The 12,403-nt window shown below is 38.5% G+C and overlaps 1 protein-coding gene across 2 annotated transcripts in view; it reads left to right on the top strand.

The window, feature by feature from the left end:
* Positions 1–12,403, top strand: part of PAQR8 (progestin and adipoQ receptor family member 8) — a 48,852-nt gene that overhangs the window by 26,238 nt on the left and 10,211 nt on the right. The window lies entirely within an intron of this gene.

Raw genomic sequence — 12,403 nt, forward strand, 5'->3', positions numbered from 1 at the left:
CAGCTCCCAAGTTAATCCTCCTAATGCACAGATCTGACCACATTATTCCCCTTTCAAAAAAAAAAAAATCAGTGGCTCCTTATAAATGATATAGGATATAAATTATAAATTATAAACGACACAGGATAAACTAAGAACTCCTTAGTTTGGTACCTCTAACATAGCTTCAATTTAGCCTCTTTCCACTTTGCTTTTCACATACTCTTCATTCCAGCCAAAAGGAGACTATTAGCTCTCATCCTGCCTTCTTCTGCCTTCCTACATTCCCATCTTGGGCACACACTCTCTTCATCTTTGCTCATTGAAAGCCTTCTGCTCTCTCAAGATACATCTATCTTCTTGAAATCTTTCCTCATTCCCTTGAGCTGAAAATTAGCTTTCCTTTTTAGATTTTCTTAGATCTCTCTGAGTCTTTTCTTTGCCTATATCATACTTTGTATCATATCATATTTAGTCATGGGAATATCAGGCAGGGCCACTGTTTCCATCTTTGTCTCCAGGACCAAATGGAGAGATGTAGAGTTACAGAGTGGATAGAGAGTTGGCCTCAGCTAGAAAGATCTGGGTTCAAGCCCTGCGTCTGATATATACAGTCTATGTGATCCTGGGTTAGTCACTTGACCTCTTTGTGCCTCAGTTTCTTCAACCATAAGGAAGGAAATAGGCATTTATTAGGCACCTTCTATGTACCAGGCACTGTACTAAGCACTTTATAAATATTATTTCATTTGTGCCTCACAACAACTCTGGGAGATAGGTGCTATTATTATCCCAATTTTATAATAAAGAAAACTGAGGCAAACAACTGTTAAGTGACCTGCCCAGGGGTACACAGTAAGCATCTGAGGCTTAATTTGAAGTTGTGTTTTAAACTGCAGGTTCCACTGATTCTACCGAACCACCTAGCTGCCTAAAAATGAGGGGCTTGGATTTAGTGGCTTCTAAGGTCCTTTCCAGCTCTAAATATGTGATCCTATCTATGTCAGTCCAATGAATAGACACTTGCTGTTCAGTCAATTAAGTCATGTCCAAATCTTCTTGACCTCATTTAGGATTGTTGTTTTTTGTTTTGCTTTGGGTTTTTTAAGGTTTGTCATTTTGTTCTCCATACTCATTTTACAGATGAGAAAACTGAGGCAAACAGGGTTAAGTGACTTGCCCAGGGTCACATAGCTAGTAAATATCTGAGGCCTAATTTGAGCTCAGGTCTTCCTGGTTCCAGGCCTCGTGCTCTATCCACTGTTCTATCTAGCTGTCCAAAGTAGACACTTAATAAACATTTGTTTATGTTATTTTTATTTTCAGTTTCACAATCTCTCCCTCTCTCCACACTTCTCTCCCACTCATTGAGAAGGCAAGAAATATGATACCCATTATACATATACAATCATGCAAAACATCTAATATGCATTTGATGTCATTCGATTAAGTACAAAAGAATAAGCAGACCTAGGTCTTTTGTTTTCTGGCTCATTTTATCCACTAGATTAAAAAGCTATATAGAAAGAAAAGCTGATCAGTTCTTCATGTATTTATCACAGATTCTCAGGGGTCTTCGTTTGGATAAATAGACATCATTGGCAATGCATCAATAAAATGGGACCTTCCCTTGACTGAATATTTTTGCTGTACTTTAGTGAAAAAAAAAAGAGAGAGAGAGAGACAAGTCATAGCAATGCGAGCTTATATTAGAGGTATTGTTTAACTTGGGTTTTTCAAAGTAGCTCCTGGACTGTGTCTTGGACTCACCACAGACACAGTTCAGTTCTGTACACCATCCACATTTACACTGATGCTTAGAATGTCAGAGTTGGGTCTTCAGTCCCAGGCAATGACCTTTGATATTTTTAAGAATGATGATGAGGCATGGCAGAATTCTGATTTACAAAAGAAAGATTTTTTTTTTCTGTATCTCAGTTACTATAAAGGAATCTTGTACTGTTCAGTTACATTTCCAGCAAACCAGCAAAGTGGACTAATACATTTCAGAAGGATTTTAACCAATAATTTAGAAATTAAAAAAAAATTAGGTGCTTAGCTTTAGAGCTAGAAGGGACCCCAGGAAGTTATCTAGTTCAGTTGTCACATTTTACAGATGAAGATCTGAAGGCACAGATAAGTTACAAGACTTGCTCAATGTCACACAGGCAGCAGGGTTTGATCCCAGATTGTCCGAGTCTAAATCCTGTGTTTTTCCCATGGTACCATCCTATGCTACCATGGTGATTCCTTCCTCATTAAAAAGACTGCCCCCATTCCATAATTATTACTGTTAATAACAACAATTAGGAAGCCAGGTTCCTTACTTGGTTCAACTATATATTTCCTGTGGGACACTAAAAGAAGTTTTACACTTGGAAAAAAAATTCTCAGTTTTAGCCAAGTGATGAGAGTATTGTAACTTGACAATTGCCCAAAGTACTTATCTTTAGGGGTAGTGTTACAATGCCAATAGATGTAAATATATTATGCCTTAGGGCAGTGTTTAGTTCTAAACACTTTCCCTGGGTAGGTTCTAAAAAAGGTAAACACTTTAAGGATTGAGCGTTTGGCTCTAAATCACTGTGACAGTCTGCCCAGGCCTGTCGGAAGGTGAGTAGGTAATGTAACAGCTGAGAAAGAGCAGATGGTTTGTGCATTTCTACCGTGGGTTCAAGGGACAAGCTGATTCGGGAATTGCTGGTTCAGGCATTTTCAGCTAGATTGGAAAAACAATCCTAGGAACTCAGGTGACGCTTGCACAGATTACCATCGAATGTCATCTGAGCCTTGAGGTGATGTTCGTCACTGTAACAGGAGACACACTCATCCTTAGCTTCCACCCATTTCAAAAATCAAACTCTGTAACATTTGTGATAAACAAGAGTTTGATTTTTCAATTATACCATTAAGTTAGTGTACTTTGGTTTAGTCCACTGAGGCACAGGAAGACCACCTATTTCTGTTGTGAGTTGGAATTTCCTTTTGAAGTAGGAGGTTGTTGGGCTTTGGGATTTAAGATGGCATTTCAGCCAGTCCCTATGTAGGCACTGTTACAGTTGGCAGCAGGTCCGTAAGGGAGATTGATTTCACTTAGTTTGCATTATCTACCCACAGGTTGCGCTGCATGGAAAGTTGGTAAACAGTTTAAAATAAGACAACACAACCTTGTGGAAATGTGGGCGCGCGCGAGAGAGAGAGAAAGAGAGAGAGAGAGAGAGACAGAGAGAGACAGAGACAGAGAGACAGAGACAGAGACAGAGACAGACAGACAGAGAGACACAGAGAGAAAGACAGACAGAGAGAGAGAGAGAGGGAGGGAGGGAGAGGGAGAAGGAGGCTGATGAGCTGTGTGACAAGGAGCAAATTATTTTTATTTGTTTCTTTGGGATCCAAGCTACTCTCTAAAGATTTGTAGCCACCAAAGGATAGTAGATTTGCATTGCTTAAGGCAATAAGCACACCCCAAAGTTCACCATTTAGATGAAATCACTGGTTGAGGACTCTAGACTAGTAGAATGTATTTCAGTTTGTCATTATATGGACTGTTGAAAAAGCAAATTTCTAAAAATGTTGGATTCTGAAATTCATTTTCTACTATATATTTACCTTCCTTTATCAGGTCCAGTAGAATGTAAAAGCAAATTTCTTCTTTGGGCAAAAGTAGGGTACTGGCATCTACTCAACCTGGAAGGAAGATGAACTTCTTGGAGTCCGTGTGCTACATTGGAAAGAGATATGTATTTAAAGGACCTGAGTTCAAATCCTAACTCTTTTTACCACAGACTAATTGTGGAACCCCTTGGGCAAGTTACTTTCTAAACCTCCAGTTCTTCATCTGTCTAATGAGAGGACTAGACTAAAAGAGTTCTTAATCTTTTGTATTATGGACCTGTTGGGCAATCTGGTGAAGTCTCTGGATCTTATCTCAGTATAGTGTTTTTAAATGCATAAAATACATAGTATTACAAAGGGAACCAGCAAGATTTAAATGCGGTTACCAAATGTTTTTAAAACAAAGTAAAAATTCTAAGAGATGATCTCTTAAATTTCTTCAAGCTCTGGAATCCTGTGGTTATCTATATAGTTGTGCTTCCATAATTCTCTACTCTGACCAAGATTTACTAGATTAGGCCAGTAGCCACAATTTATAGAGCTCTCTTTGGCCAATGAAGCTGTGCAACGGTTTAGGATTAGGGAGAGGAAGAGAGTATGGTGACTTGGGAAATGGCATCAGTCACCTGAAAAGTTATATATCAATTTCCAGAAAGCACTTGTGCGAATATTTGCCAGATAGCCCTTGATAGACTTCAGACTTTTCTGAGGAGGGTGTCAACCCTTATCTCAGCCCTTTCCCTAATGTCCCACCCTCTTCAATTATATCATCAGTCTTCAGAAGCCTTACCGTCAAAAGTCCAATTCCAGAAATTTTGCATTCTTAGAAATTCTTTCCAGTAACCTCATGAAATTTGGCCAGCCCATTGGGCAAAGGTAGCTTGACCCTGTGCAGGTGATTGGTTTTGAAATGCTTCTCTCGGTCAGGAGAAATAAGATGTTGTACCAGTAAATAGAAGGCCCCTTGTCTTGAACAAGGCATGTGCATGAGATATGTGGGGCAGTTAGGTGGCACAGAGGATAAAGCAACAGCCCTGGATTCAGAAGGACCTGAGTTCAAATTGGTCCTCAGACACTTGACACTTACCAGCTGTATGACTCTGGGCAGGTCACTTAACCCTCATTGCCCCACAAAAGAAAACAAAAAGAAAAGAAAGAAATATCATGCAATGAATCTGGATAGGGGAGACAATCTCAGTAGCCCTGTGGGTCTGGACAAATCATTTAATCTCATCTGTAAATTGAAAAGATTGTCTTCTAAGATTACTTTCAGCTCTAAATCCATAATTCTGTAAAATTTTTGAGATCTCATAATGAAGCTCTAGATTAGTAGCAGTTCTCAAATATGCCTTCTGCTCCAGTTCACAGAATATCATTACAGTTCTGTATTTAGTTGGGTCCATGACAATCTGGTCAAATCATGTAGGTCTGCTTTGATCATTTCAGAAAGCAAGAGAAGTAAACAAACAAAAAATATAAACTCTCCTACCATTCATTGAACCAAGCGCTCAAAGCAGGATAAATACAGCTGCCAAGGGAATATAATTAGGCTCATGTTTGTGACATCTGGATTCCAGAACATTTACAATTATACTGGAATGATCAGTGGATTGAAAATCAACAGACAATGGTTATACTCCTTGCTATAATGTGGGATTTGTGTGTTACCTTGGGCAAGTCACACAACAATCTCTGAGCTGCTCACAGAAGAATCACATATGAATCCTTGCTCCTCCCTACCTTATTGCCCACATTTACTGTGTGAGGATAAATGAGGTTAAAATAGCAGAAGTTATTTAAGTTATTCAGAAGAAATCCAAGAGCCGTTGTAATTCACTTTTTCTCAGATCGGTCTGTTTTTATGTATTCTAAGTATGTGAATGCTACCCAAAAGGATTAGAATACATTGTGGTTGAACCACAATTCCCTGAGGAAGGAAGTAAATAAGCAATTATTTTACAATTGAGGAAATTGAGGCAGACAGAGAGAGAGGTTAAGTGATTTGCCCAGGTTCACACAACTAGTAAGTATTGAGGCTGGATTTGAATTTCTGTTCTCCTGATTCCAGGACTGTGCTTCCATCCACTGTGCCACCTCTGAGTGGTAACATTTAGCATTATTATTACCTGATATTTTGAACCCTTTTTACTTTGTCAAAGGACTTAGAATCATAGATTTAGAGCTAGAAAGGACCTTAATAGAGCACCAGGCCTAGGTGGAAGGAAGACTGAATTCAAATCCAACCTCAGATACTTACTAGTTGTGTGATTTTGGGCAAGTCACTTCACTTATGTTTGTCTATTTCCTCAACTATAAAATGGGGATAATAATAGCACTTACCTCCCAGGGTTGTTGTGAAGCTCAAATGAGATAATAATTGTACAGTGCTTTAACACAGAGTAGGCACTTATATAAATGTTAACTGTCATTATTATTATCTAGTCCAACCTCTTCATTTTATAGATGCAGAAACTGAGGCCCAGAGAGGTTAAGTAACTTGCCCAAAGTCACAAAGCTAGTAAGTGACAGAGTTCAGATTTGAACTTGGGTTGTCTGGCTCCAAATCCATTACTTTTTTCATAGGACCGTGGTGCCTCGTTGGCCATGGATGAGTATTTCTATGGATAAATTATTACCTTGTTTATTATGTTTGTTATTATTGTTCTCATTCAGTTGTGTCTGACTCTTTGTGACCCCATGTGGAGTTTTCTTGGCAAAGATATTGGAAGGGTTTTCCATTTACTTCTCTAGCTCATTTTACAGATGTGGAAACTGAGGCAGAAAGCTATTAAATGACTTGCCCAGGGTCACACAGCTAGTAAGTGTCTGAGGTCAGATTTTAACTCATGACCTCCTGATTCCAGGCCCTATACTCTACCACTTTTTCCACTACCTTGTTGTTGTTGTTGTTGTTTTTTACATAAATTACTGTTTAAAATAATCATTTATTAGTACACTGTAATTATTATCTTGTTTTATAAATAATTGGTATTTGTTTCGGACTGTTCTCCAGAAAAGGTCAGAGCACTTAACAGATATGATTTCACTTGGTTTCATAACACTTTTCTTTCTAAGCCAAAGGAAAGTGAGGGCCAGATCAGATAAACAGTCTACCTAACCAGGAGCATTTAGCAAAAAAAGAGTGGCAGAACAAGATTTAGAATCAGAGTCTCATTCTCTAGGTCTTCCTTTGTTTTTTTAGCCCATTGAACCACCAAGCTATAAAAAAATAATAAAAGGTTTTTAGGCAGCTCCCTTATTAATGATGGGAAGCTATTTCTGGTGATAGAAAATGCCCCATTGTATAGTGGGAGGGCAAGTCACTTAACCCCAACTGCCTCACCAATAAAAAAAATAAAAAACTCTTCAATGATTCCCTATTGCCTATAGAGTAAAATCCATACTTCTTTTGCCTGGGGTTCAAGGCCATCCAGATTATGATGACATTTTACCATTCCTAGCATTCTGTCCCCCCATTCACACCACATTTTCTACTTAGTGCCTTTGTTCACACAGTTCCCATTGGCCAAAAATGTCTCACTCCATATACATAACTGAATTCCTATCTGCTCAACTAAAATGCCACCTCCAGGAAGTCTTCCTTGGTGCCCCTGTTGGACACTGACCTTTCCCTCCTTGTTCTTCAAGTATCACTTGCATTCCTTTTTATAAAGATTGGGCCTGGACCTGTGATTTCATTGATATAAATAACTCCCTAGAGAAGGAAATTCTCTCTGCTCATATAGATCAGCAGAACACTGATTTACTCAAGGTCTCATAGCATGCATGGGTCTGAGGTTAGGACTTGAACCCAGATCTTTCTGACCTGTGTTACCACACTACCTCTTGTGGGAAATACCAGAAGAAAATACATGATCCTTATAGCTTATGCTTTAGTGGAAATGATAAATACATTTAGCAGTTAAACAACAAGGCTAGGCTGTACATGATTAAGTGTTTAAATGAATGGAACAGACAGTTCTTTAGCAGAACAGATATACTTGAGGAGGTCAGAGACAGGAGAGACCACAATCAGCTGGGATTGGAGGGAAAAGCTTCATGGAATTTATGAAATTTGAGCTTTACCCTGAAATTTTAAGGGGGAACTGAGACTTTCTTAAAGGCACAAAGCATATTTGATGCTGAATTAAAAGATTGTCATGATAGTACTTTGTTTATCTGTGCAATAATTAGCCATTTTAAAATCTAAAATTGTACTTTTGTATCTCCTTAATTTCCATATCTCCCTCTCCTCCCCCTCTGCAGCAAGCCATACCTTGCAATAAAACTGACCAACGCCTCAACTGAATCTAACCATATATGCCATGATCCCCACCTACCACCCACCTCTTCAAAGAAGGGAGAGAGGTGTAATTTCTCATCCCTTCTAAGAACCAAGCAAAACATAGCATTTTAACACCTCCCTTTAATAGCAGGCACCTTTCTGTTGTCTTTCTTACTCCAGAGAAAGAAAGATGTGGGGGAAGGAGGGAGGAAGGGAAGAGCTCAAGGAAGAGAGAGAGAAAAGCGTTATCTAATAAGAAAAAAAGAAGGGATTCACTTTTTTTCAATTAAAAAAAAAAAAACCTTCAGTTCCACATTTTCTCCTTCCCCCACTGAGAAGGCAAGAAATGTGATACACATTATACATATGAAGTCATGCGAAACACATTTCCACACATAAGAACAGATTCTCTCTCTCCTCTTCCTCCCCCTTCCCTCTCTCTTTTTGTCTCCAGCCTTCCTTCTTCTCCCTATCTCTTTCTCATTTACTCTCTTCCCTCCTCTGAAAAGTAAATTCTTAAAACTGATTTGCAGCCAATAGGAATCAGTTCATTTCTTGGCTTGGCCCAGGAATATGTGTGGTTTCATAGTTGAACATGGCTTAAAAATAGAAGAATAGGGGTGGCTAGGTGGCGCAGTGGATAAAGCACTGGCCTTGGATTCAGGAGTACCTGAGTTCAAATCCAGCCTCAGACACTTGACACTTACTAGCTGTGTGACCCTGGGCAAGTCACTTAACCCCCATTGCCCTGCAAAAAAACCAAACCAAAACAAAACAAAACAAAACAAAAAATAGAAGAATACCTGAGGATCTACAGGCCTGACACCAGTCTGTTCCAGTAGCTGGGATCACTCACAGGGAGAGAGCCCTGAGAGAATTCTTTCCCTAGACCTTAATTAGTATGTGTGTCAGGTATGGGTACTTACCTATTCCCCAAACAAAATGGCTCAAAAGAAAAACTACCTTCATCTGGTAGTGACTTCTCACCCCTATCGCTCAGGTACTCCAAGATGTCCACTCCCCTAACCATTTCCTGGCCTTAGGCTTACTCTCCAAATTTTTCCCCACTGCACATGAGACAAAATAGACAGAGGCCACTTTGTCTTACTTTGCCCTTTACAAGGCCCATAATAGTACAGTCTTAAAATGGTTACTCAAGCAAAATGAGATGAGATGAAATGTAAGAGGGGAAGGAAAATAAGAAATTGGTCAATTGAAGGGCATCATTGGCCCACCAGAGAGTTCTAGCCTAAAGATGAAGAAACTGTGCTATATCCTTCCTCCCCTTAAATTGTCTAAAACATTTCAAAGATTTTCTTTTCTTTTTCCTACTATTATTAGCTTGATCAATGCCTATTAATTGACTATACTATGTTGTGGCCTGCTTACCACTACCATGTGCCTCTTGTGAGAAAGGAAAAACCTGAGAGATAGAGTTTCTTGGTAATTGATAATCAATTTATTAATAATGACTAGCAAATCAATAAATTGAGGTCAGTGGTCTCTCTCTGAGCCAAAGACAAACCCGGGAGAATATTGAATGCTTAAATAGATTTGGAGAACGGGTTTGTCCCTGATGAGTGGAAATCCACTCTGATTGGTTAACAATTAATGAGAATAAATATTATAGTGAGAAGTGAGCTTATTCTAATGGGGGGGGGGTATTGAACAGGACTCTGACCATGTCAGTACTCTGAGATCATCATTCCACCTCCAGCAATCTATACAAAAGAATGTAACAGAGTAGAATGATGGGCTAGAATTCACCAGAATTCTCTTTACCTTTTAATCAGAACTAAGCTCTTCCAGTTTAGTGGGATTCCTCTCAAGATCAAAGAGAATTTGTCATTGTCAGCTCTGTCCTTTATAAGGAAGGAAAAAGGAAAAAAAATACCTCTTTGGATCCCGTATATAAAATTGGTTATTAATGTAACAAAAAAAAATAGTCATTGTTCTCACTCCCATTTCCCTTTGGATAATTTTCAATTTCAGTTCTTCAGAGACTGGTGTTTGTGATTCATAGCCATCAGACAACACTCAGAGTATTAAAAGAATATGTCTTAAGTGAGGAGCAGCTTGGGATTATTCAGAGAACTCTGTAGTTTTTCAAAGACAACCCAGTCCACTCATGTCCTTTTCAATCCGGGGTCCAACAAATTATCCATTTGAAGTATTTGCCCCAAGGTATATATACTTACTGATGGATGAGTTCTATAGGATATCCATCCAGTTACATATTCTAGTTTAGACTTTTTTTTAATAGAATCAAAATATTTATCATGCGTTCTTTTGCACATGGCACTGTTAAGTACTATACAGCAATTCTGTAGTAAAACTGCCCTGAAGGAGCTTACAATCTAAAATGGACAATATCAACATAGACACACTGAATAAGGCATTTTGTAAAATGAAGAATTTTTTTGCTCCTGTTGATACATCTGAATGAAGGAAGCATAAAAAAGGACAGGATCAAAATTAAAGGCAGGGGTGGGGGAGAAGTGATTGCATCTTCAGGTGACCATACACTCAATGGGGAACCCTTTGGCAGTCGAAGGTACCGCTAAAATGAGTGGCTCTCCTGAATAAGCATGGTGACACTGATATCCCTAAATAGAAAGGGAACCTAATACTCTATAGCCATGATGAGAAAACCTTAATCTGTAATCCTGTAGCTGACACTGACTCTTTAAGAACTCCATGCTAATGTGCAGTCAGGCTGTGGGTCCTCCAGCTTATCCCTCTCTTTTCACAATGGCCATGTGGTTGCCAGACAGGAGGCATTCTTCAAACACTTAGTTTTTCCTGGATGCATAGTTAGGCCATGCTGTTTTGAATGATTATGTACTTCAAAAGTTTCTATGTTGTTTCAGGGTTTGATACAAATAAACACAGTACCATTTGTCATACATGTGTGTGTTTATACATATTGCATACACATACAAAGTAGTACATTCTTTTAAAAATATCCCCCCAATTACATGCAAAAACAATTTTAACTTCCATTTTTTTTAAGTTTTGAGTTGCAAATTATATTTCTTTCTTCCCTCCCCACTCCCTGAGAGGGTAAATAATCTGATATATTTTATGCATGTGCAGTCATGTAAAACATTCCCATATTAGTTTAAAAAGAAAGCAAAAAATAGCATGTTTCAGTCTGTATTCAGACAACATCATTTTTTCCCTCCAGAGGCAAATAGCATTTTTCATCATGAGTCCTTTTGGGATTATCTTGGATATTGCTGAGAATAGCCAAGTCATTCATAGTTCATTATACAATATTGCAGTTACTGTGTACAATGTTCTTTTGGTTCTGTTCACTTCACGTTGTATCAGTTCATATATGTCTCTCTAAGTTTTCCTGATATCGTCCTGCATATTATTTCTTATAGCACAATAATATTCCATTACAATGGTAATATAACAACTTGTTCAGCCAGTTCCCAATGGATGGGCATGCCCATTAATTTCCAATTCTTCTTTTTTTTTTCCTTTGGTGGGCTATGAGGGTTAAGTGACTTGCCCAAGGTCACACAGCTAATAAGTTTCAAGTGTCCAAGGCCGGATTTGAACTCAGGTCCTCCTGAATCCAGGTCCAGTGCTTTATCCACTGCACCACCTAGCTGCCTTCCCCAATTCTTAGCTATTTAAAAAAAGTTGCTATATTTTCATACAAATAGGTCCTTTTCCTTTTTTAAAAAAATTCTCTTTGGGATACAGACCTAGAAGTGGTATTGCTGGATCAAAGGGTATGCACAGTTTGATAGCCCTTTGGATGTAGTTTTAAATTGCTCTCCAGAATGGTTGGATCAGTTCACAACTCCACCAACATTACATTGTGGTACAACATCTTTCTAATGCACATGTTTCAAGAAGACAAAACAAGCTCTTTACAGACTAACAAAACATAGGAGTCTTTTAATGTTAGGAAAAATATAATTTTACCCCATGGCATATTCCAACCCATTTATAGAGGTTAGCTCTCTAGGAGTATAAATTGGAGAGCACATGCCATTCTGCTATGGTTGGCAGTTTTCTCACTGAGAGTTCCTATATAGCACCAAGTTAAAAAGGCAAAGAAATTTTCAATTAATGTAAATATATGATCTATGTTATAAGGCAATGGTGTGAAACTCAAATGGATTTGGGGACCATTAAACCATACATAAGGATCCCTGTGGTCTGCATATTTGACTTAGTTTTAAAATGTAATATTACCTGTATTTTATAATATTTTTATTTATTTTGTTAAATGTTTCCCAATTACATTTTAATTTGATTCAGGCCTCACTCTTAGTGTTTGACACCTCTTTAAGTAACTTCTTTTTAGTGGCAGGACCTGGGGTGAAGAGACCTAGGATCAAATACTGGAATGTGACACTTAGGAAATGTGTGATCCTTTGGCTAGATTATATAACCACTCAAGGCCTCAATTCCCTCATCCGTAAAAGCAGGTGCGCGCGCATGTGTGTGTGTGTGTGATTGCTATCTACAGCACACAGTTGTTTTGAAGAAAGTGCTCTGCAG

This window comes from Dromiciops gliroides, chromosome 4 (assembly GCF_019393635.1).
Source record: "Dromiciops gliroides isolate mDroGli1 chromosome 4, mDroGli1.pri, whole genome shotgun sequence".
NCBI lineage: Eukaryota > Metazoa > Chordata > Mammalia > Microbiotheria > Microbiotheriidae > Dromiciops > Dromiciops gliroides.